Source organism: Scyliorhinus torazame, chromosome 10 (genome assembly GCF_047496885.1).
Source record: "Scyliorhinus torazame isolate Kashiwa2021f chromosome 10, sScyTor2.1, whole genome shotgun sequence".
NCBI lineage: Eukaryota > Metazoa > Chordata > Chondrichthyes > Carcharhiniformes > Scyliorhinidae > Scyliorhinus > Scyliorhinus torazame.
The window spans coordinates 208,663,084-208,684,704 of NC_092716.1; the positions used below are offsets into that span (position 1 = coordinate 208,663,084).

At 48.1% G+C, this 21,621-nt stretch overlaps 1 protein-coding gene across 6 annotated transcripts in view; it reads right to left on the reverse strand.

The window, feature by feature from the left end:
• The window catches only part of eps8l2 (EPS8 signaling adaptor L2), a 333,811-nt gene that overhangs the window by 197,732 nt on the left and 114,458 nt on the right, over positions 1–21,621 (reverse strand). For 2 of the 6 annotated variants that reach the window (XM_072466340.1, XM_072466341.1), the window contains exon 2: positions 15,439–15,539. The exons of the other annotated variants lie outside the window; for them this stretch is intronic. The gene's annotated coding sequence lies outside the window, so the exon portion shown is untranslated. The remainder of the gene's footprint in view (positions 1–15,438; positions 15,540–21,621) is intronic. 6 annotated transcript variants of the gene reach the window in all.

Genomic DNA, 21,621 nt, shown 5'->3' on the forward strand with positions numbered 1-21,621 from the left:
GTGCTAGGGGCTTGGAAGGGGCAGAGTTTGTAAGGAGCATCCAGGAGGACATCTTGAAACAATATGTAGATAGTATAACTGGATTTGGTATTGGGGACTGAGCCCAGACAGGTGGTCGAAGTTTCGGTAGGGGAGCATTTCGGAAACAGTGACGATAATTCAGTAAGTTTTATGGTACTGTTGGATAAAGATAAGAGTAGTCCTCGGGTGAAGGTGCTAAATTGGGGGGAGGAGGGCTAATTATACCAATATTCGGCAGGAACTGGAGAATCTAGATTGGGGGCAGATGTTGAGAGTAAAACAACATCTGGCACGTGGGAGGGTTTCAAAATGTCAGTTGATAGGAATTCAGGATTGGCACGTTCCTGTGAGGTACAAGGAAGAAGGATAAGTATGGCAAGTTTTAGGAACCTTGGATAACTAGGTATATTGTGAGCCTAGTTCAAAAGAAAAAGGAAGTATTTGTAAGGGCTAGAAGGCTGGGAGAAGACAAAGTCCATGAGGGATACAAGGAAAGTAGGAAGGAACTTAAGCAAGGAGCCGGGAGTGCTAAAAGGAGTCACGAAAAGTAATTGGTAAACATGATTAAGAAAAATCCCAAGGCTTTTTACACGTATATAAAGAGCAAGAGGGTAGCCAGGGAAAGGGTTGACCCACTCTAGATCAGGGGAGAGAATGTGTGTGGGACCCGAGGAAATGGGATCAAAAAGGAGGTGTTGTTGGGTGTCCTGAAAAGCATTAAGGTAGATAAGTCCCCAGGGCCTGATGCGATCTACCCCAGAATACTAAGGGACGCACGGGAGGAAATTGCTGAGGCCTTGACAGAAATCTTTGTATCCTCACTGGCTACAGGTGACGTCCCAAAGGACTGGAGAATAGCTAATGTTGTTCCATTGTTTAAGAAAGGTAGCAAGGATAATCCAGGAAATTACAGGCCTGTGAGCCTTACATCAGTGGTTGGGAAATTATTGGAGAGGATTCTTTGAGACAGGATTTACTCCCATTTGGAAGCGAGTGGACATATTAGCGAGAGGCAGCATGGTTTTCTGAAGGAGAGGTCTTGTCTCACTAACTTGATCGAGTTTTGCGAGGAAGTGACGAGGATGATTGATGAAAGTAGGGCAGTGGATGTTGTCTCCATGGACTTAGCAAGGCCTTTGACAAGGTCCGTCACGGCAGACTGGTACAGAAGGTGAAGTCACACGGGATTAGAGGTGAGCTGGCAAGATGGATGCAGAACTGGCTCAGTCTTAGAAGACAGAGGGCAGCAGTGGAAGGGTGCTTTTCTGAATGGAGGGCTGTGACTAGTGTGTTCCACAGGGGTCAGTGCTGGGACCTTGCTGTTTGTAGTACATATAAAGGATTTGGAGGCAAATGTAACTGGTCTGATTAGTAAGTTTGCAGATGACACAAAGGTTGGTGGAATTGAGGATAGGATGAGGACTGTCAGAGTATACAGATAGTTGGAGACTTGGACAGAGAGATGGCAGATGGGGTTTAATCCAGACAAATGTGAGGTAATGCATTTTGGAAGGTCTAATACAGGTGGGAAATATACAGTAAATGGCACAACCCTTAAGAGTATTGACAGGCAGAGGGATCTGGGTGTACAGGTCCATAGGTCACTGAAGGTAGCAACACAGGTGGAGATGGCATACGGCATGCTTGCCTTTATCGGTCGGGGCACTGAGTATAAAAATTGGCAAGTCATGCTGCAGCTGTATAGAACTTTAGTTCGGCCAAACTTGGAATATAGTGTTCAATTCTGGTTGCCATAGTACCAGAAGGAAGTAGAGGCTTTGGAGAAGGTACAGAAAAGGTTTACCAGGATGTTGCCTGGTAGAGAGGGCATTAGCTGTGAGGAGACATTGGATAAACTCAGTTGTTCTCAGTGGAACGACGGAGGTTGAGAGGTGACCTGATAGAAGTCTACAAAATTATGAGGGGCATGGACAGAGTGGATAGTCAGGAGCTTTTTCCCAGGGTGGAAAAGTCAATTACTAGGAGATGTAGCTTTAAAGGCGCGAAGGGCAAAATTTAGAGATGTGCGAGGGAAGATTTTTTTTTTTTTAAACCGAGGGTAGTGGCTGCCTGGAACTCACTGCTGGAAGAGGTATTGGAAGTAGGGATGTTTAGGGAACGTAATGGCAAAAAGAGAATAGAGGGTTATGCACCTCGGAATTATGGAAGGTTTTAGATTAGACGGCCAGCATGGTCGGCGCAGGTCTGGAGGGCTGAAGGGCCTGGTCCTGTGCTGTACTTTTCTTTGTTCTTTGAATACACAGTTATTACCAAATTTCACAGAAAAGAAACATGATTCTACTTGCCAGAATATTGTATTGCATACCACTAGTATTCATGGACTCATATTGGAGATTACTACTTAATCACAACCAAACATCATCCTGTGAACTGGTACCTTCTCTCCAATGGTAGTCAAACTCTTTAAAATAGCTCCTTGATAAAGAATCATAGAATTTACAGTGCAGAAGGAGGCTATTCAGCTCGTTGAGTCTGCACTGGCCCTTGGAAAGAGGGCCACACCTCCACCCTATCCCTGTAACCCAGTAACACCACTTAATCTTTTTGGACACTAAGGGGCAATTTAGCATGGCCAACCCACCTAACCAACACATATTTAGACTGTGAGAGGAATGGGAGCACCCGGAGGAAACCCACGCAGACACAGGGAGAAAGTACAAATTCCACACAGACAGTCACCCAAGGCCAGAATTGAACACCCGAGGCCGGAATTGAACCAGAAACCCTGGATCTGTGAGGCAGCAGTGCTAACCACTGTGCCACCCTTAATAATACCACTTTGTACTGATCACACTGGAATAAAATAGCAATCATTTGCATTTGGGCAGTTGGTTATTGCCTTTTTTTCTTCATTGCCGTACCTTATTAGCAGGTAGAATCGGGTTTCTTTTCTGTCAAATTTGATAAGAACAGTGTATTCATTGCTCAGATTAGAGTAAACCTGAATAATTATGCTTTAATTTATGTTGATCTTTAGTGAATGCACAGAATTTTGGTCTGAGGGCATTGAGAATAAAAGCACTGGATCAATTGACTTTTTATTGACAGTCTCCGGAGGCAAGGTTAAACCTTCTGCTTCTGATTAATGTATTGGTTCCCATCAGAAAGTGAAGGCTGAATTGAGTGTGGCTATGATAGACACTGTGGCCATGGAGCCTGCTTAAACTTGCCTTACCTTATTTTATAATTAGTCTATAAAATTAAAACAGGAATGAGTCCCTTTTTTAATGCATAAATTAAACTGTCACTCGCCACTTCAGAGTTTTAACACTCCGCATCACTTTCTACGACGTACTGTTCTGAAATCCAACATGACAGGCACTACTATTTGAAATTCTAAGATATGCAAAGGAAATAATAAGAATTAAAGAGTTGCATTTACATATTACTTTATCACTTCTATCAAAAATGCCTCAAGCTCTTCACTTCAATTACTTTGAAGGATTGCTATTTTGTTGGCAAGTATGGAAGCCATTTTGACCACAGCAATATTTTAAATTATGTCGATAAATGTTCAGTTAATCTTATTCTCGGAGGTGTCCATCAAGTATAGGATTGTTATGTTGTTATATTTATTTGTAAAAGAGAGTTAGAAATTATATTGTTATACACAGGTATTGTTAACGGTATCCAGACCAGACGACAATTTATATTGGGAAACGAGACAAAACCGCCATCGATTTGTAAACTGTGAGAAAAGGATATTTATTTCAGGAGTGATTCCAATGACAACTAGGTATCTTTTATATTAAAACAAATGTTATTATTAACACAGGATTAACCCCATTAACATCCAAGAAAAAAGACAGATGTTTAATTAACAGTTAAACAGTTCTAAACAAAAGTAAGAGGTCTTTGAGATTACTTTCCCATCTACTTCTAAATTTTCAATCAAGCAAAATCCGCACACAAAGGTCACATGCTACTTTAATAAAGTTAGCACTGAGTGGCTTACAGATTTATTCACAAAGTCCTTGGGAGAGAAGCTTTCAGAAGTCAGTCTGAAGAACACACCTCCTTTCATCATAATCTAGAACAGAACTATTAAAAATGAAACTAAAAACAGGGGGCGGGATTCTCCCAAAGGGCAGCCTCTGCCGCCCCAGCTGCCGATCTCGGCCTGAACCCGGTGCCGCGGGGTCCACGCATGCGCAGTTGAGCAGGCGCCAACTAGTACATGCACAGTGGCCCCGGTGCCAAATGGCGCAGGGCTACAGGAACCAGCACGGAGGAAAGGAGGCTGGGGGGCAGAGAGGCCAGCACCGATCGCGGGCCAGGCCACTAGGGAGCCCCCCCCCCCGGGGTTGGACACCCCTCCCCCCCCACAAGCCGCACCCGGACCCATCAACACAGAGGTCCCGCCATCCCACAGCAGGTTAGAACGGCGCCGGCAAGACTTGGCTTTGTGTTGACGGCCGCTCGGCCCATCCAGCCCAGGGAATCGCGCGCCGGCCGTGCCAGCCCGGGCCGGAGAGTCGGCGCATACCCCGACCCGTGACACACCGACCACACTGGCGCCAATTGCGGCAATTCTCCGCATTTCGGAGAATTGCATCCTGGCGTCGGGGCGGCGTGGCGTGATTCGCGCGGCGCCATGCCGATTCTCCGACCCGGCGGGGGGTCAGAGAATTCCGCCCAGGGGCAGGGCTGAAAACAAAAATAAAAACAAACTCAGGCCCTCCCATGAGTGACATCACAGTCTGCCTAGCTGTTAATTCCTTATTACAGTTTTAGCAGACATATAATTGGGATACCTTAACCAAAGTTATTTTGATAAGATTACTGTAATAGACACGATGCAATATATAAAAGAATCCTACATTCATCACAGTGTACCATATCACCCACAATCATCAGATGCCAGTTAACAATGTATCAGTCCACAGCACATGGCAAGATAGGAGTAATAAATTCAAAGAAAGCTCCATAATTCGTGTCCAAAAGCGATGATTTCGAACTGCTGAAAAATCTCGAGATAGCAAGGATGTTGGCCATTCTCAAGAGAACTCTATTCTTTCGCAAATTGAGAACCAAAAGATGAGGCAAATGGGGTCTTGGTTTTATTTGAGGCAACTTAAGGTTCAACTTTCATATGGAAAAAGCATCCTTTCCATGACTTGCCATCTTCTTGCAAGAGCTTGCTTGAACCACAACATGGCGTGATGGCAATCTCAGCTTGCCAAACCCTACACTGCTGGTGCAATGGGTTGGTAGAACACCCAAATTTCAGACAGCTAAAGTCTTTGGCATCCAAAATCTCCAGCTCTTCCTTCCTGGAAATCCTCCAAGAAGGCTGGAAAATATCCAGATAAGCCGAGTTACAGTCTTCTTTTGAACTTTCAAGAGTGGCCTATTGGGACTGAATCCTTCATCAATATCATTGGTGTATTAGAGGTGGACCGGTGGGCGGGGTGGTCTGGTGGTCCCACAGCATTGGCTCGCATACACTTAAAAGTGCATGTGTAGTGAAGACGTGTTTGATAAGACCAAACTAATTATCCAGTAAAAACAAAGTGCTTCAGCTCTTTAGCCCTCAATGCCTCTAAAAATATATCTTAAAAACCTTGGTGTGTCCATGCAGTCTTCCTGCAGGTGCCATGTAACCTCAATGTACAATAGCTTCATAAACTGTGAATGAAAAGTTCCAAATATCCATAAAATTGAGCTTGCTTGCTGTTTTGTAGGTTTAATTAGTGAGCGATTGAACAATTCAGAACAGGAAGATCCCAGGTTCATTGCTAGTCTATGCTGGGTGAGCTGGAGCTCTGGGAGGGATAGTCACTCTCATTTGGAAAGGACATTTGGAAATGTCCCCACTCCTAATCGATACCTATAATTCTGCAGTAAGCACATCATGTGACTATCTTGTAAGGGCAAGAATGGACTTTTCTCTAATGATTGGCATGAGTTTGTCAACAGTTATTGATTATTCTTCATGCGCAAGGCTTGGCAATTAAGGGAATATTGTTTTTTTTTAAAAAAAAGGTGATGGAGCTGTACCAGTGAGGAGGACAGGAAAAGATGGAGACATGCAATCAAAGAGACTCTCATCCAAGGGCGGCTTAGTATAACAATGCTGGTATGCCAAATATTGGGAGACATAACTAATTAGTTTTGTAATAACAATTACTAAGCTTTATAAAAATTCATTCATGCGACGCAGGCGTCACTGGCGAGGGATAGGCCAGCATTTATTGACCAATTCAACCTCAATGTTTCTCTGGACAGAGCAAACCTCCTGTTATGTAACTTCATGGCTTAATGTTCCTTTCAGATGGACAGGATGAAAACAGCTGCATTCAGGAAGAGCAGTGAAACTATGGTCAGAATTTTATGTTGCTCGGGCAGGCACATGCCTGACCCAGTAACGGGCAAAATTGTGCGAGGTGTTGGGCGCGCGTCTCGATGCCATCGCATAGTATTTTGGTCAGCAGGCATGAGAGAGTCAGAAGTGACCCCCCCGCCGGGTGGGAGAAACGCCGGGGGTCGGCGTGAATCCTGCCCCGCCGACCTCCCAATTCTCCCGCCCCCCACAAACCGGCCCTACGTGAGTCGCGCTGCCCGCCTCGGAGAATGGCGGGGTCCGGCACGACTCAATGGGCGCCGGGCCGCCCGAATTCTCCGGCCTGCAATGGGCCAAAGTCCCGCCCGTCTGTAGCCGGTCCTGCCGGCGTAAGTCAGAATAGGTCCCTTACCGGCGGGAACTGGCGGCGCGGGTGGGATCTTGCCCTGGGAGGTGCCCCCATGGTGGCCTGGCCCGTGGTCGGGGCCCACCGATCCACAGACGGACCTGTGCCGTGGGGGCACTATTACTCCGCATCGGCCGTTGTGGTCCTCCGCTATGGCCGATGCGGAGACGAACCCTCCCGCACATGCATGGGGATGACGCCAGCACGCGCTGGCACACCCGCGCATGCGCTGACTCGCGCCAGGCGGCGGAGGCCCTTCGGGCGCCGGTATTAGGGGAAGTAGCGCAACACAGATAGTAGCACCAGCTCATGAGGATGGACACCACCTCATGTTTGATAGTCCTGGTTAGGTTCTGGGCTCTTCCCAGCACAGTGTTCTCAAACAAGCAGCTTGTTACTGGTTTGCAAAACAGACCGTTGCTGAAATTGCTTGGGCTGTCGCCCCATTACTTGTATCCGGATCAGTATCCCAGGGACTTCCAGTTCTGACCATGGCAGAATTTGCAGGGCGTGGTGATAATTTAAATGACCATGCGTGCACCTGCTCCACTAGAGACAGATCCCAAAACCCCACATGAGCCAGAAATGGTGGCATCCACTGCCACCTGGGGGTAAGGTCTCAGAAAGAAGAATAAACACAGTGCCCCTTCCAAGATTTAAAATAGCCTTTCCACATTTAATTCAACTTAATAGAGACCCAGAATTTCCTTTGTTCATCAATTTCCCCTGTCCTTCCTCCGCTCATGAAAGGCCTGATGCCTCAGTGATGTAACTAAAATGGGTAATTCATGAGTGAGCCTGAGCACTTTACCTCACTGTATGAATGCTGTGTTAATGACTTCCTTATAACCGTGAGATAAACTTCTAACTCATATCTTTTCCACTATGGATAAAGACTGCATTATCATCACCTCCACCCTGGTCTCACCCCACTGCCTCCACTATCAGAACCCTTAACCACAAGTTCAGGACCTCCGGAACACATGGCTGTAAATCTCTCCTTATCAGCCAACTAAATGCTTCCCCTCAAGTAAAACCTGGCATCCACACCCACCCGGTTTAAATCCAACTCCCCAATCAGCTCTGCCCTCGCCAGGCTGCATTGGATTCCCAATATGCCAAGTTCATTTCCAATCCTATTTCATAGCTTTTCCCCACATCAACTCTTAAAAGCTTTTTCTGCCATAGGCTGTACTTTGGAACTCCCTTCTGTTCCATCAGTGCAGGTAGAGCCTTCAGCTCTCAAGGCCCCTATCATCTCCCTAAACCTCTCTTCTTGTGGCCTATTTTTGGATCATGAAATGCATCACTTCTCTTCAACCAAGATTTCAATTGATTCCACTAACTTTCCTCCTATATTGGCTTGTCACCTGGCTCACACCAGTGGTACGCCTTGGGCAATTTTACTGAGGTACGGAGGAAAAGGGGACAACAAAATGTAAGCAGTTGTTGTTTTTGGGATATTGACCCAATCTCTTATGAGTTAAATAGAGGAGAAATCAGTCAGAATTGTTGTGTGGTATCCAGCTATTACTGTTCAAAAGTTCACATCTGAATGTCAGTTGATGACAAGGTTGAGTTTGAAGATGATGCTTCCCCTCCTTATGATATAGACTATCCAGATTCAAATATAAATCAGTGGCCGCCTAGGTTAGGCACCAGCAAATAACAGTATCATGTTCCTTAAGTAACAGAGAAGGGAGAAAATTGATGAAGATAGGAAGGCACTGGGTTCTACAATCAATAATTTTGCTAAGAACAAACACAGCAATTTTTCTTTTCTTCATGGGATGTGGGTGTTGTTGGCTAGTCCAGATTTTATTGACCATCCCCAAATGCCCTCGAGAAGGTGGTGGTGTGCTGCCTCTTTGAAGCGCAGCAGTCGGGACTTCCGGTGACGGCGGGCGGGAGGCGGCCGCACAATGGAGGGCTCCCGTTCAGCAACGGCATTTTCGGGGCTTTAAGCCCGGTCCCAGGGTCCATGGAGGCGGCAGAAGCAGGGAGAAGGCACGGAGGAGGCACAGTGAAGACACAGGAGGAAAAAAGGAACAAAGAAAAATGTCGAGGGTGAGCAAGAAAATGGTTGAAATAAAAAACAGCTGAAGGTCCGTCGGGGAGTGGAAAGGTCACCGCGGGGTCACCAAGGAAAATGGAGGCTGGAGCACCAGGGAAGACCGCACTGCTTACGGCTGAAGAAATAACTAAGGTGATGGCTGCGGAATTTGAAAAGCAGTTGGCGCAGATTGCGAAATGCATGGAGACGGTGAGGAAGGAGATGAGGGAGGTTTTGAGTGTGCTGGTGGAGGAGGCGGTTTCCCCGGTGAGGACGGAGGTGGCGAGCGCAGTGGCGGAGGTGCGAGAGCAAGGGGAGGCGCTGAAGGAAGTGGAGGAGACATTATTGCAGCACGGTGATCAACTTGCCTCGATGGGGAAAGAGATGCGGAAGGTGATGGATACTAACAAGGATCTGCGAGGAAAAATGGAAGACCTGGAAAACAGATCCAGGCGACAGAATTTGAGGATTGTGGGGCTGCCCGAAGGAGTTGAAGGACCGAAGCCGACTGAGTATTTTGCCACGATGTTGGCAAAACTAGTGGGGGAGGGGGAGGATCCCTCCCGATATGAACTGGATCGGCTCATCGGTCGAGGAGGCCTGTACCAAAGGCAAGTGAGCCGCCAAGGGCAGTGACTCTGTGCTTCCGTAGGTACAGTGTGAAGGAGAACGTCCTGAGCTGGGCCAAGCAGAAGCAGGTGGTGCAGTGGGCTGTGTGGTAGTATGTATTGGGGGTCATGTGGGACTGGAAGCCATAATGTCATTGGCTGACAGATCCCGGGTCCTGGTTGGCCTTTGACCTCAAGCTCCACCCTGAAGGCGGAGTATAAGAAGCCGGAGTCTTCCCCCGCAGGCCAGTTTACTATCGAGCTGCGGGGGAACAGACACGCTTAATAAAGCCTCATCGACTTCACTATATTCGTCTCACGGAGTCTTTGTGCGCTACAATTTATTAAGCGTGCCTAAAAAGGACTATGGAGCTCAGGATCATTCCGGAATGCCTGAGGATCAGCCCCCACGCAGTGAACGCGGCAGCAGCCTTCAAGCACTGGCAGACTTGCTTCGAGGCCTACCTCAGAATGACCACCGGCCGAGTCTCAGAAGACCAAAAACTGCAGGTCCTGCACTCGAGGGTGAGCACGGAGATTTTCTCCCTCATCGAAGACTCGGACGATTTCCAGACGGCCTTCGCATCACTGTAAAGTCTCTACGTTCGCCCAGTTAACCAGATCTACGCTCGCTACCAGCTCGCGACGAGACGGCAAGCTCCCGGAGAATTGATGGACGAGTTCTACGCCGCGCTGCTGATTTGGGGACGAGCCTGCAGCTGCCCGTCGGTAAACGCAAACGAACACACGGACATGTTAATGCGCGACGCTTTTGTGGCAGGTATGCAATCCTCCCAAATCCGCCAAAGACTTCTAGAAAAAGAGTCGCTAGGACTCTGAGGCACGGGCCCTAGCAGCCTCCCTAGACGCGGCCGCGCGTAATACCCGCCCCTACGGCCCAGACCGCGCGGCAACCCATTGGGCCCCGTACGTACCCGTCGCGGCAAACCCCCTACCCCCCCCCCCCACAGGCTTGCGCGGTCCAAATGCCAAGTCGCACCAGGGGCGCCCGCTGTTATTTCTGCAGCCAGGCGAAACACCCCCGGCAGCGCTGCCCGGACCGCGCAGCAATCTGCAAAAGCTGCGGGAAAAAGGGCCATTATGCGGTTGTGTGCCGGTCCCGCGAGGTTGCCGCTGTCCCGGGAGAACAGGGAGCCCTGCAAGCAGTCTACGCGCCCCAACCCCCCCAGCACGCCATGTGCGACCCGCAGGTGCAGCCGCTCTGGGTCCCGACCACCGCGGTCCCGGGAGAACTGGGAGCCCTGCACGCCGCCTACGCCCCCCAACCCCCCTCCCTGCAGCCCATATATGACCCGCCGCCGGCGCTACCGCTTTGGGTCCCGGCCAACACTCTCCACGGAGAGGAGAGAGTTTTCCGCGTCCCTAACGCCACCCTAACCCCCACCGCGCGCCCCACGCCTGACCCGCCAGCGCCACCTACTTGGGCCCCGACCACCGCTGTCCCCGGTGAGGGAGCTCCGCGCGGCCCCAGCGCTCGCGGCCCCACGCCTGACCCACCGGCGCCGCCGACTTGGGCCCCGACCACCGCTGTCCCCGGTGAGGGAGCTCCGCGTGGTCCTAGCGCTCGCGGTGAGGGAGCTCCGCGCGGTCCTAGCGCTCGCAGTCCTAGCGCTCGCAGTCCTAGCGTTCCCCAGCCCCCGCAGCACACCATGTGCGACCCGCAGATGCCGCCATTTTGGGTCCCGGCCACCACAAGGGGAGGAGGGGCGCCGATGTGCGACCCGCAGACGCCGCCATTTTGGGTCCCGACCACCACGAGGGGAGGAGGGGCGCCACCATCTTGGACCGCCCCAGACCTTTACGACGCGTGGGGGCGGCCATTTTGTCCACCCCGCCGCCATCTTGTGACCCCCCAGCCATGTGCGATGTATGGGGGCGGCCATTTTGTTCATCCCCGACGCCATCTTGGACGGCAACAACGGACCCCACTCCACTACTACAACCACGGCTCGCTTCGATTACGCTCGATCAAGCTCGGCCCCGGACACTCCAGACGACGACGACAACGGTACTAATAAACGGCCACGAGACGCCATGCCTCGTCGACTCTGGGAGCACGGAAAGCTTTATACACCCCGACACGGTAAGACGCTGTTCCTTAACCACCTATCCCAGCGCACAAAAGACTTGCCTAGCTGCAGGATCCCACTCCGTACAGATCCAGGGATTCTGCATAGTTACCCTAACGGTGCAGGGGAGGGAGTTCAAAAACTACAAACTAAACGTCCTTCCCCAACTCTGTGCCCCCACCTTGCTGGGATTAGATTTCCAATGCAATCTACAGAGCCTTACTTCAAATTCGGCGGCCCCATACCCCCACTCACTATCTGCGGCCTCGCTACCCTCAAGGTGCAACCCCCGTCCTTGTTTGCGAACCTCACCCCGGATTGCAAACCCGTCGCCACTAGCAGACGACGGTACAGCGCCCAGGACCGGACCTTCATTCGGTCCGAAGTCCAGCGGCTACTAAAGGAGGGCATAATCCAGGCCAGCAATAGTCCCTGGAGAGCGCAGGTGGTAGTGAAGACAGGGGAGAAACAAAGGATGGTCATTGACTATAGCCAGACCATCAACAGGTACACACAACTAGACGCGTACCCTCTCCCCCGGATATCCGACATGGTCAATCGGATTGCCCAATATAAAGTCTTCTCCACCGTGGACCTCAGGTCCGCCTACCATCAGCTCCCCAGCCGCCCAAGTGACCGCAAGTACACAGCCTTCGAGGCAGACGGGCGATTATACCATTTTCTACGGGTCCCTTTTGGCGTCACAAACGGGGTCTCGGTCTTCCAACGGGAGATGGACAGAATGGTTGACCAACATGGGTTGCGGGCCACGTTCCCGTATCTCGACAATGTAACCATCTGCGGCCACGATCAGCAGGACCACGACGCCAACCTCCAAAAATTCCTCCAGACCGCCAAAGCCTTGAACCTCACGTACAACGAGGACAAGTGCGTTTTTAGCACCGACCGGCTAGCCATTCTGGGCTACGTAGTGCGCAATGGGATAATAGGCCCCGACCCCGAACGTATGCGCGCACTCATGGAATTTCCCCTCCCGCACTGCCCAAAAGCCCTGAAACGCTGCTTGGGCTTCTTTTCGTACTACGCCCAGTGGGTCCCCCAGTACGCAGACAAGGCCCGCCCCCTAATACAGACCACAACCTTCCCTCTGTCGACAGAGGCTTGCCAGGCCTTCAGCCACATCAAAGCGGATATCGCAAAGGCCACGATGCGCGCCAATCGACGAGTCCCTCCCCTTCCAGGTCGAGAGCGACGCCTCAGACGTAGCTCTAGCGGCCACCCTTAACCAAGCGGGCAGACCCGTGGCCTTTTTCTCCCGGACCCTCCACACCTCAGAAATCTGCCACTCCTCAGTGGAAAAGGAAGCCCAAGCCATAGTGGAAGCTGTGCGACATTGGAGGCATTACCTGGCCGGCAGGAGATTCACTCTCCTCACCGACCAACGGTCGGTAGCCTTCATGTTCGATAGTGCACAGCGGGGCAAAATAAAAAACGACAAAATCTTAAGGTGGAGGATCGAGCTCTCCACCTTCAACTATGAGATTTTGTATCGTCCCGGAAAGCTGAATGAGCCGTCTGATGCCCTATCCCGCGGCACATGTGCCAACGCACAAATTAACCGCCTCCAAACCCTCCACGAGGACCTCTGCCACCCGGGGGTCACTCGGTTTTACCACTTCATCAAGTCCCGCAATCTCCCATACTCTTTAGAGGTGGTCCGTACAGTCACAAGGGACTGCCACATCTGTGCGGAATGCAAGCCACATTTTTTCAGGCCAGATGGAGCGCACCTGATTAAGGCTTCCCGCCCCTTTGAACGCCTCAGTCTCGATTTCAAAGGGCCCCTCCCCTCCACCGACCGCAACGCATATTTTCTTAATGTAGTGGACGAATACTCCCGCTTCCCTTTTGCCATTCCCTGTTCTGACATGACCGCGGCCACAGTTATTAGAGCCCTGAACAGCATCTTCACACTGTTCGGTTACCCCGCATACGTCCACAGCGACAGGGGGTCCTCTTTCATGAGTGACGAGCTGCGCCAGTTCCTGCTCAGCAAGGGCATAGCCTCAAGCAGGACGACCAGCTACAACCCCCGGGGGAACGGGAAAGTAGAAAGGGAGAACGGCACGGTCTGGAAGGCCGTCCTACTGGCCCTACGGTCCAGGGACCTCCCAGTTTCACGGTGGCAGGAGGTCCTCCCGGACGCTCTCCATTCCATCAGGTCGTTATTATGTACGAGCACTAATCAAACGCCACATGAGCGTCTCCTTGTCTTCCCTAGGAGGTCCTCCTCTGGAACGTCGCTCCCGACCTGGCTGGCGGCCCCAGGACCCATCCTGCTCCGAAAGCATGTGCGGGCACATAAGGCGGACCCGTTGGTCGAAAGGGTTCACCTCCTCCACGCGAACCCCCAGTACGCCTACGTGGAGTACCCCGACGGCCGACAGGACACTGTCTCCCTGCGGGATCTGGCGCCCGCCGGCAACACGCACACCCCCCCGACACCATCAGCCCAACCCCCCCCCTTCCTGCCACCGCCGCACCCCGCGACCGCCCCCTTCCCAGGAGGATCGGGTCCCCCTCCCCTCAGCTCCGACCAAGAATCAAGGCCAAGCTGAAACCGTAAGGCTCCTGGAGGCGACAACACCGGTACAAGCACCACCACCACCGCCGGGGCCGAGGCGATCGACACGGACGACCAGACCGCCCGACCGACTCGTGGCGTCAATGTAAAACAAATATGGACTGTTCACAAGAACATTTTGCTTTTCTTCCTATACCCTCTGTAAATAGTTGCAACAGGACAAAATTGTCCAATACTGTATTGCCATGTGAATGTTTTGTCCTCCCAGGACCAGCCCTGTAAACCCTTACCACCATACGAAGCATCACCCCGCCGGGTTCATTTTGACAAGGGGTGAATGTGGTAGTATGTATTGGGGGTCATGTGGGACTGGAAGCCCTAATGTCATTGGCTGACAGATCCCGGGTCCTGGTTGGCCTTTGACCTCAAGCTCCGCCATGAAGGCGGTGTATAAGAAGCCGGAGTCTTCCCCCGCAGGCCAGTTTACTATCGAGCTGCGGGGGAACAGACACGCTTAATAAAGCCTCATCGACTTCACTCTATTCGTCTCACGGCGTCTTTGTGCGCTACAGGCTGGAGCTGGTATACGTGTATACCAGGACGTTATGGTGGAGCTGGCAAGGAGGCGGGCTGCCTTTGAACCGCAGCAGTCAATGTGTTGTAGGTACACTCACAGTGCTGTTAGGGAGTTCCAAGATTTTGACCCAGTGACAGTGAAGGTTCAGCGATATATTTCTAAATCAGCATGGTGTGTGACCTGGGAGGGGAACTTGCAGGCGAAGGAGTTCCCATGTATTTGCTGCTCTTGTCCTTCAAGGTAGTAGAGGTTGTGAGTTTGGCAGTTGCTGCTCGGGCACAGTTTCCAAGGAACGTAGAGACCTTTTTTTTTTGGTTTTGAATTGTTAATTGAAAGCTGTTTTTTCCGTGTATGTTAACGGGGTAAATGTGTGTTAATAATAAAGTTTGTTTTAATACAAAAGATCCTTAGTTTGTCAGTGGAATCACTCCTGGAGCGATTCCTCCTCAGTTTGTAAATTGAAAAATTATTGGGGTCTCGTCCAGTTTCCTAATATAAATTGGGGTCTGGTCCGGGTACTGCAACATTCCATCTCCAGACAATATTTACTTCTGTCTTGAACATGTTCAATCAAAATCATTACTCACTACTATTCTGATCTTATATTTTATTAGCAGAGCTATTCCAACTCCTTACCCTTTCTTCCTTGCCTTTCAAAACATCACATGCCTCTGAATATTGAATTCTCAGATTTGGTCACCTTGCAAATATGTGATGAATATCAATTTATTCTACTTGTCATCTCAATTTATTAATTTTGTGACAGAATGCTAGGACATGGTTTTATCACGGATATAAAATCTTTTAAAGTTCACTCCTTATCTGCATCCCTACCTGCTGCTTTATTTTTCGGACACTCAGTTGGAGTCATCAGCAAAGGCACGGAGTCAGAGCAAAAGGATTATGGCTTATTTTTCCTGCGTAATATCCATGTGCTAGATAGGGAATAGAAACAGCAGAACATATCAGATGAATACATGGCTGAAGAAATGGTGCCAACGGGGGAGAGTGTGGGACCATTTCTGGGGGAGGCAAGGCCAGTACAAACTAGATGGGTTATACCCGGGTAGGACTGGGACTCATGTCCTAGGGGGAGTATTTGCTAGAGTGGTTGGGGAGGGTCTAATTAAAATGGCAGGGGGGTGGGAACATATACAAGGAGTCAAAGGAGGGATAAACATGGACAAGAGCAAAAGACAGAAAAGGATACAAGTGATAGGCAGAGAAATCAAGGGCCAGGATGAAACAGCGTCAGTGAAAAATAATGGGACTGGGACAAGGAATGTTACAAGGACGATTCTCAAGGCTTTGTGCTAATGCGTGGAGCGTTCGCAATAAAGTGGATAAATTAATCTCACAAACAGATGTTACCAGGAATGATATAGTAGGGATTACGGAGACATGACCAAGGATTGGAATTGGACATCCAGGGATGTTTAGTATTTAGGAAGGACATACAAGGAAAAAAGGTGGTGGGATTGCATTGCTGGTTAAAGAGGAAGTTAGCGCAATAGTGTGGAAGGATATTAGCTCCGACAATATGGAATATGTAAAGTAGAGCCGAGAAACACCAAGGGGCAAAAGAATTAGTGGGGTATGTATATAGAACCTCAAGTGGTAGTGGTGATGTTGAGAATGGCATTGAACAGGAAATGAGAGGTGCATGCGATAAAGGAGCATCTGTGATTATGGATTATTTGAATCTATTTATGGATTGGTTAAATCAAATTAGTAACAGCACCGTAGAGGACAAATTTCTGGAGTGTGTATGGGATGGGTTTCTGGACCGATAAGTTTGAGGTACCAACCAGAGAACAAGAAATCCTAGACTGGATATTGTGCAATGTGAACAAAATAATTGGCAATTTAGTTATGCAAGACCCCTTGATTGAATTCTTCATCAAGATGGTGAGTGATGTAGTGGATTCCGAGACTAGCACCCTGAATCTAACTAAATGAAACTATAACGGTATGAGGCGCGAGTTGGCTATGATGGATTGGGAAACATTACTTAAAGGGATGACAGTGGATAGGCAATGGAAAACTTTCAAAGTGTGCATGGGTACAAACTGAAATGTGTAACATAAAAATGTGAAAAACCAATGCAGATATATATATATTTTTTAAATGTGCATGGGTGAACTGCAACAATTGTTCATTACTGTCTGGCGCAAAAATAAAAGGGGGAAGGTGGCAAAACAATGGCTTACAGAGGAAATTAGAGATAGTATTAGATCCAAGGAAGAGGCATACAAATTGGTCAGAAAAAAAACAGCAGACGTGAGGTTTGGGAGCAGTTCAAAATTAAGCAGAGGAGGACAAAGGAATTGATTAAGAAGGGGAAATAGAGTTCGAGAATAAACCTGCAGAGAACATGAAAAGTGACTCTAAAAACATCTATTGGTACGTGAAAAGAGAAAAAAAGATTGACAAGTGCAGGTCCCTTATGATAAACCTCCTTCACTCCAAAAGCCGGAGTAAATCCAAAAATCGACCAGCTGCTGATGTGATGAATATCACGTTCACCGCAGAATTCGGTTTAAAATAAGGCATTAATACAAACAGCTTTTTAATTCAATGTGGAATAAAACCACTTCAGCTAAAGGTCAGGTAGAGGTTACCATCTGACAAGAGAAACTGAAGCTGGTTTCAAAGACTCATTAATACAAACAAAGAAAGGCTGTTCTTTTGACAGACCATAAAGATTCTTTGAGATTACTCCCAGAATATATAGATAGTCAAAACACAAGGACAGGGGATCCTTCAGATAAACAGATACACAAATCTTTCCCTAACTATACCTCTTGACACTTAGAATAACACCCTCACAAAAGTGTCTGTTTTGGTATCTAAAGAACATGACAACACTGAAAAAAGACAGGCCTCGATAGGGGCCCCCTTTGCCAATATATCCTAGGACGCCTGACATTTACACAGTCCCTACGACCATTAAAAGATCTATTAATGATAATACATCCAATTAGCCATTTGGCTATAGGTAATTAACCAACCATAGATGACAAAATGACAGATGCCATCCTTGACCGATAAGGGGATTTTATGTATAAAACGAGAAGGCATCTTAGCAGAAAAATACACCAACACATTTTCCTGCTGACCCTCCTCCGGGGTGAGAGTCAGTTCTGTTCTTAAAAGCTTGTCTCGTCAGACAAAACCACAGGTGTTGTAAGTATGGTTTTGTAGAACTTGTTAGAAATGTATTAAGAAATTGATAGGAGATACTTTAGGATTTTCCATGTTTCAGATATCTCATTCTATTGAGAGAAGTTAGTGTATTAACAGACAATTAAAGACTGTTATTTGATTTATATTTTAACTCTGCAATTCTGTATCTATCGGGAGCATTTTTTATAATAAAAATACTTTGATTAAAATTATACTGTCTAGACTAACTCTCAAAGTCTGAAATCCTAGACACTCATTTAGGAAGTCTCAAATGACTAAGGACCCACAACGTTAGAGGTAAAAGATTTAGTTACGAGTGACGGATCTGAGCTGTTCCCATAAAAAGTAACTGAGATCCTGCTTAACTGTCTGAGGCCAGGAAAAGCATTCTCCCTTTGGGAGATCTATTCTGAATTTCAGCAGAGAAACAGATTTCCCTCTTTTGTGGGTTAACCTAGAGCATAGGTTATTAATAAAGTATTATAAGGTCCGGAATAACCTAAATCCTTCACACTGACCTCTCACTTAGTATTTATACAGCTGGAGCAAAGGAACAAATCCCGAGAAACCATTCATTCTGCATTTGCCCCACTGGCTCCACCCAAAGGAATGGAGATTGAAAACTAATTAACCAAATGTCAGATCATCAACTGTCCATTTTGAAAAGCTTAAAAATGACTTGTCCAGCCGAGGGAGACATTTTCCCTCGTGTCTCGACATGACATAGGGAAGAGGCAAAGTGGCTTTAAGAGACTTTGGACAGAGTTAGCAAGGGGGCAAGAACATGGCAGATGGAATAGGATGTGGAAAAGTGTGAGGTTATCCACTTTGTGTGTGTGTGTGTTGCGGGGCGGGGGGGGGGGGGGAGGAGAGACTTTGAGGTGGATGATCAGCCATGATTGTAGTGAATGGCTAAACTGGCTTGATGGGCTGAATGGCCTGCTCCTATGTAAATTGTCCTTCAGTCCCATGTCAGTCAAGCATTCCCGGGATGAGGTTTGTTCCCAATTTCTTCTTTTGCTGTTCCTGGCCTGAACGTTCTTCACTTCGGTGTATGTTTCTGCCCTGCATGTAAATAGTTTTGATCCTGGGATGGATGCACCACGTCTGAATGGATGAACTGGCAGCGGGTAGCTCACACCACATCTGCTCTTTCAGGTCCGCATTCTGAACCAAGGCTCTCTTTCAGGTCCGCATTTTGTACCAGTGCTCTCTTTCGGGTCTGCATTTTGTACCAGTGCTCTCAGTGATATCATGTAGCAGGGATTTTAAAATCGCCAGCCATGGAATTTCTCCAGCTAATTTTTTTCCACTCTTTCACCAAACTCTTTTCTCCATTGTAACAGCATTGGAACCAGTGACTGGTGATCTATATCTGGTGATCCTCAGGTTAAATCCTCCGCTCTGAGGTCCCCACCTCCTTCAAGAAGACCACCATAATACCAGTACCAAAGAAGAACAAGGTCGCCTGCCTCAATGACTACCGACCGGTGGCCCTGACGTCGGTTATCATGAAATGCTTCAAGCGGCTAGTCATGAGACGGATCATTGCCAGCTTCCCAGACGGCCTCGATCCACTGCAGTTTGCCTATCGCCCCAACCGGTCGACAGCAGATGCTATCTCCCTGGCTCTACAATCAACATTCGAACACCTCAACAAGGACACCTATGTAAGACTGCTGTTTATCAACTACCGCTCCACCTTCAACACCATTATCCCAACAAGACTAATAACCAAACTCTACAATCTTGGACTTGGCCCCTCCCTGTGCAGCTGGATCCTTGACTTCTTCACCAACAGACCGCAATCTGTCAGGATAGGCAACAGCATCTCCTCCACAATAGTCCTAAACACCGAGGCCCTGCAAGGATGTGTGCTCAGTCCTCTACTGTACTCCCTATACACACACTTTTTATTTTTAGTTTAGCGTACCCAATTCATTTTTTCCAATTAAGGGGCAATTTATCGAGGCCAATTCACCTACCCTGCACATCTTTGGGTTGTGGGGGCGAAACCCACGAAAACATGGGGAGAATGTGCAAACTATACACGGACAGTGACTCAGAGCCGGGTTCAAACCTGTGACCTCGGCGCCATGAGGCAGCAGGGCTAACTCACTGCGCCACTGTGCTGCCCATCCTATACACACACTTGACTGTGTGGCAAGATTTAACTCCAACTCAATCTATAAGTTTGCGGATGATACGACTGTGATGGGCCGTATCTCAAACAACGACGAATCAGATTCCAGGAGGGAGATAAATCACTTGGTTGCATGGTGTACCGAAAACAACCTCTCTGTAAATGTCGGAAAGACCAAGGAACTGATCATCAACTTCAGGAAGCGCAGCACGACACACACTCCCGTCTGCATCAATGGCTCCGAAGTGGAGATGGTCGATATCTCTCCTGACAGCCTGAGCTTCACACAGAAAATGCAGGCATATGAGGGGGTCATTGAATCACACAACACAGAGAGGCCATTTTGCCACTCATCGGTGTTGGCTCTTCAGAGTTATCGTATTTGTCCCACTCCCTGGGTTTTTCCCCATTGCTCTATGAATCTTGTTTTGACGTTGACTTAGATTGATTTTCAAAATTAATTACGGACTTTGCTTTCGGGCAGCACATTGCAGATCTTGACTCGCTGTGTAAACAAAAAATTGTTCTCATCTATCCTTCTAGATCTTTTGCCAGTTATCTTAAATCTGTGCCCTTTGCTCATTGACCCTTCTGCCCGGGGAAACAGTTTCTCATTATCTGTATTGCCAACACAGCGTTGAATATCTCTATCAAATCTCTTTGATCTCTGCTCGAAGAACATTTTCAGCTTTTAAAATCTCTTTATAGCTGGTGCACGATCAATTACAATTAAAGACGAGGTAGTAACATGACTGAAGGCTTTAATAGACTAGAACTGTTCCCCAGCAGCTTCGGTACAGAATGAGGGCTGCTGGGACGGCACCGGTTCTTATACCCCGCCTGTCAGGGCGGAGCTACATACCAAACAGCCAATGGTAGACTCCTAGGTTTAACCAATGGTCTTCAGCCTCTTGGGTACTGCAATACCTGTTAATACCACATTAGCTATGGTCCTTCATTCATGACATAATTCTGGTAAATCTCTCTGTACCCTCTCCAAGGCTTTAACATCCATTAAAAAGTGTGGTGCCCAGAATTCTAGACAATAATTTACTTTAGGCCTAATAGGATTGTACACAATGTTGATATATTTTGCATATTTTTACACATTTGTACTTCTAATAATCAAGGATTCCATCTGCTTATCTAACAGCTTTCTCACGCTGTCCTGACAATATGATATGTGTATGTGAACCCCAGATTCCTAAACATCTAGAGAATATTCCTATTTAGTTTATATTACCTCACATTAATTCTTCCTCCAAAACATCAATCACTTCGCATTAACAATGTTAAATTTCATCTGCTATATATCTGCCCTTGCTAGCGTATGGTTCTCTGAGCCCTGATTATCCTTCTGTCGCCCATTCTCCAGTTGTATTTTTCCCCAATGCAATAATCAGCTGGGCATTGAATCATGAAGGGTTTTACAGCCAAGTCATAAAACTAAATCTTATTAAGTGCCCCTAAATTAAAGGCAAAATTCTGTTTGCTGGAAATCTTAAATAAAAACAGAAAATGCTGGATACACTCAGCAGGTCTGGCAGCATCTGGAGAGAGAAACAGAGTTAATGCTGCAAGTTCAACCTGGCTCTTCTTCAGGATGCTTTGCCACTTAGCCATTCTGACTGAGTTTTGAAATGTAACCATGTCTGATTGATACCTCTGACTATGAAGAAGCAGCCATA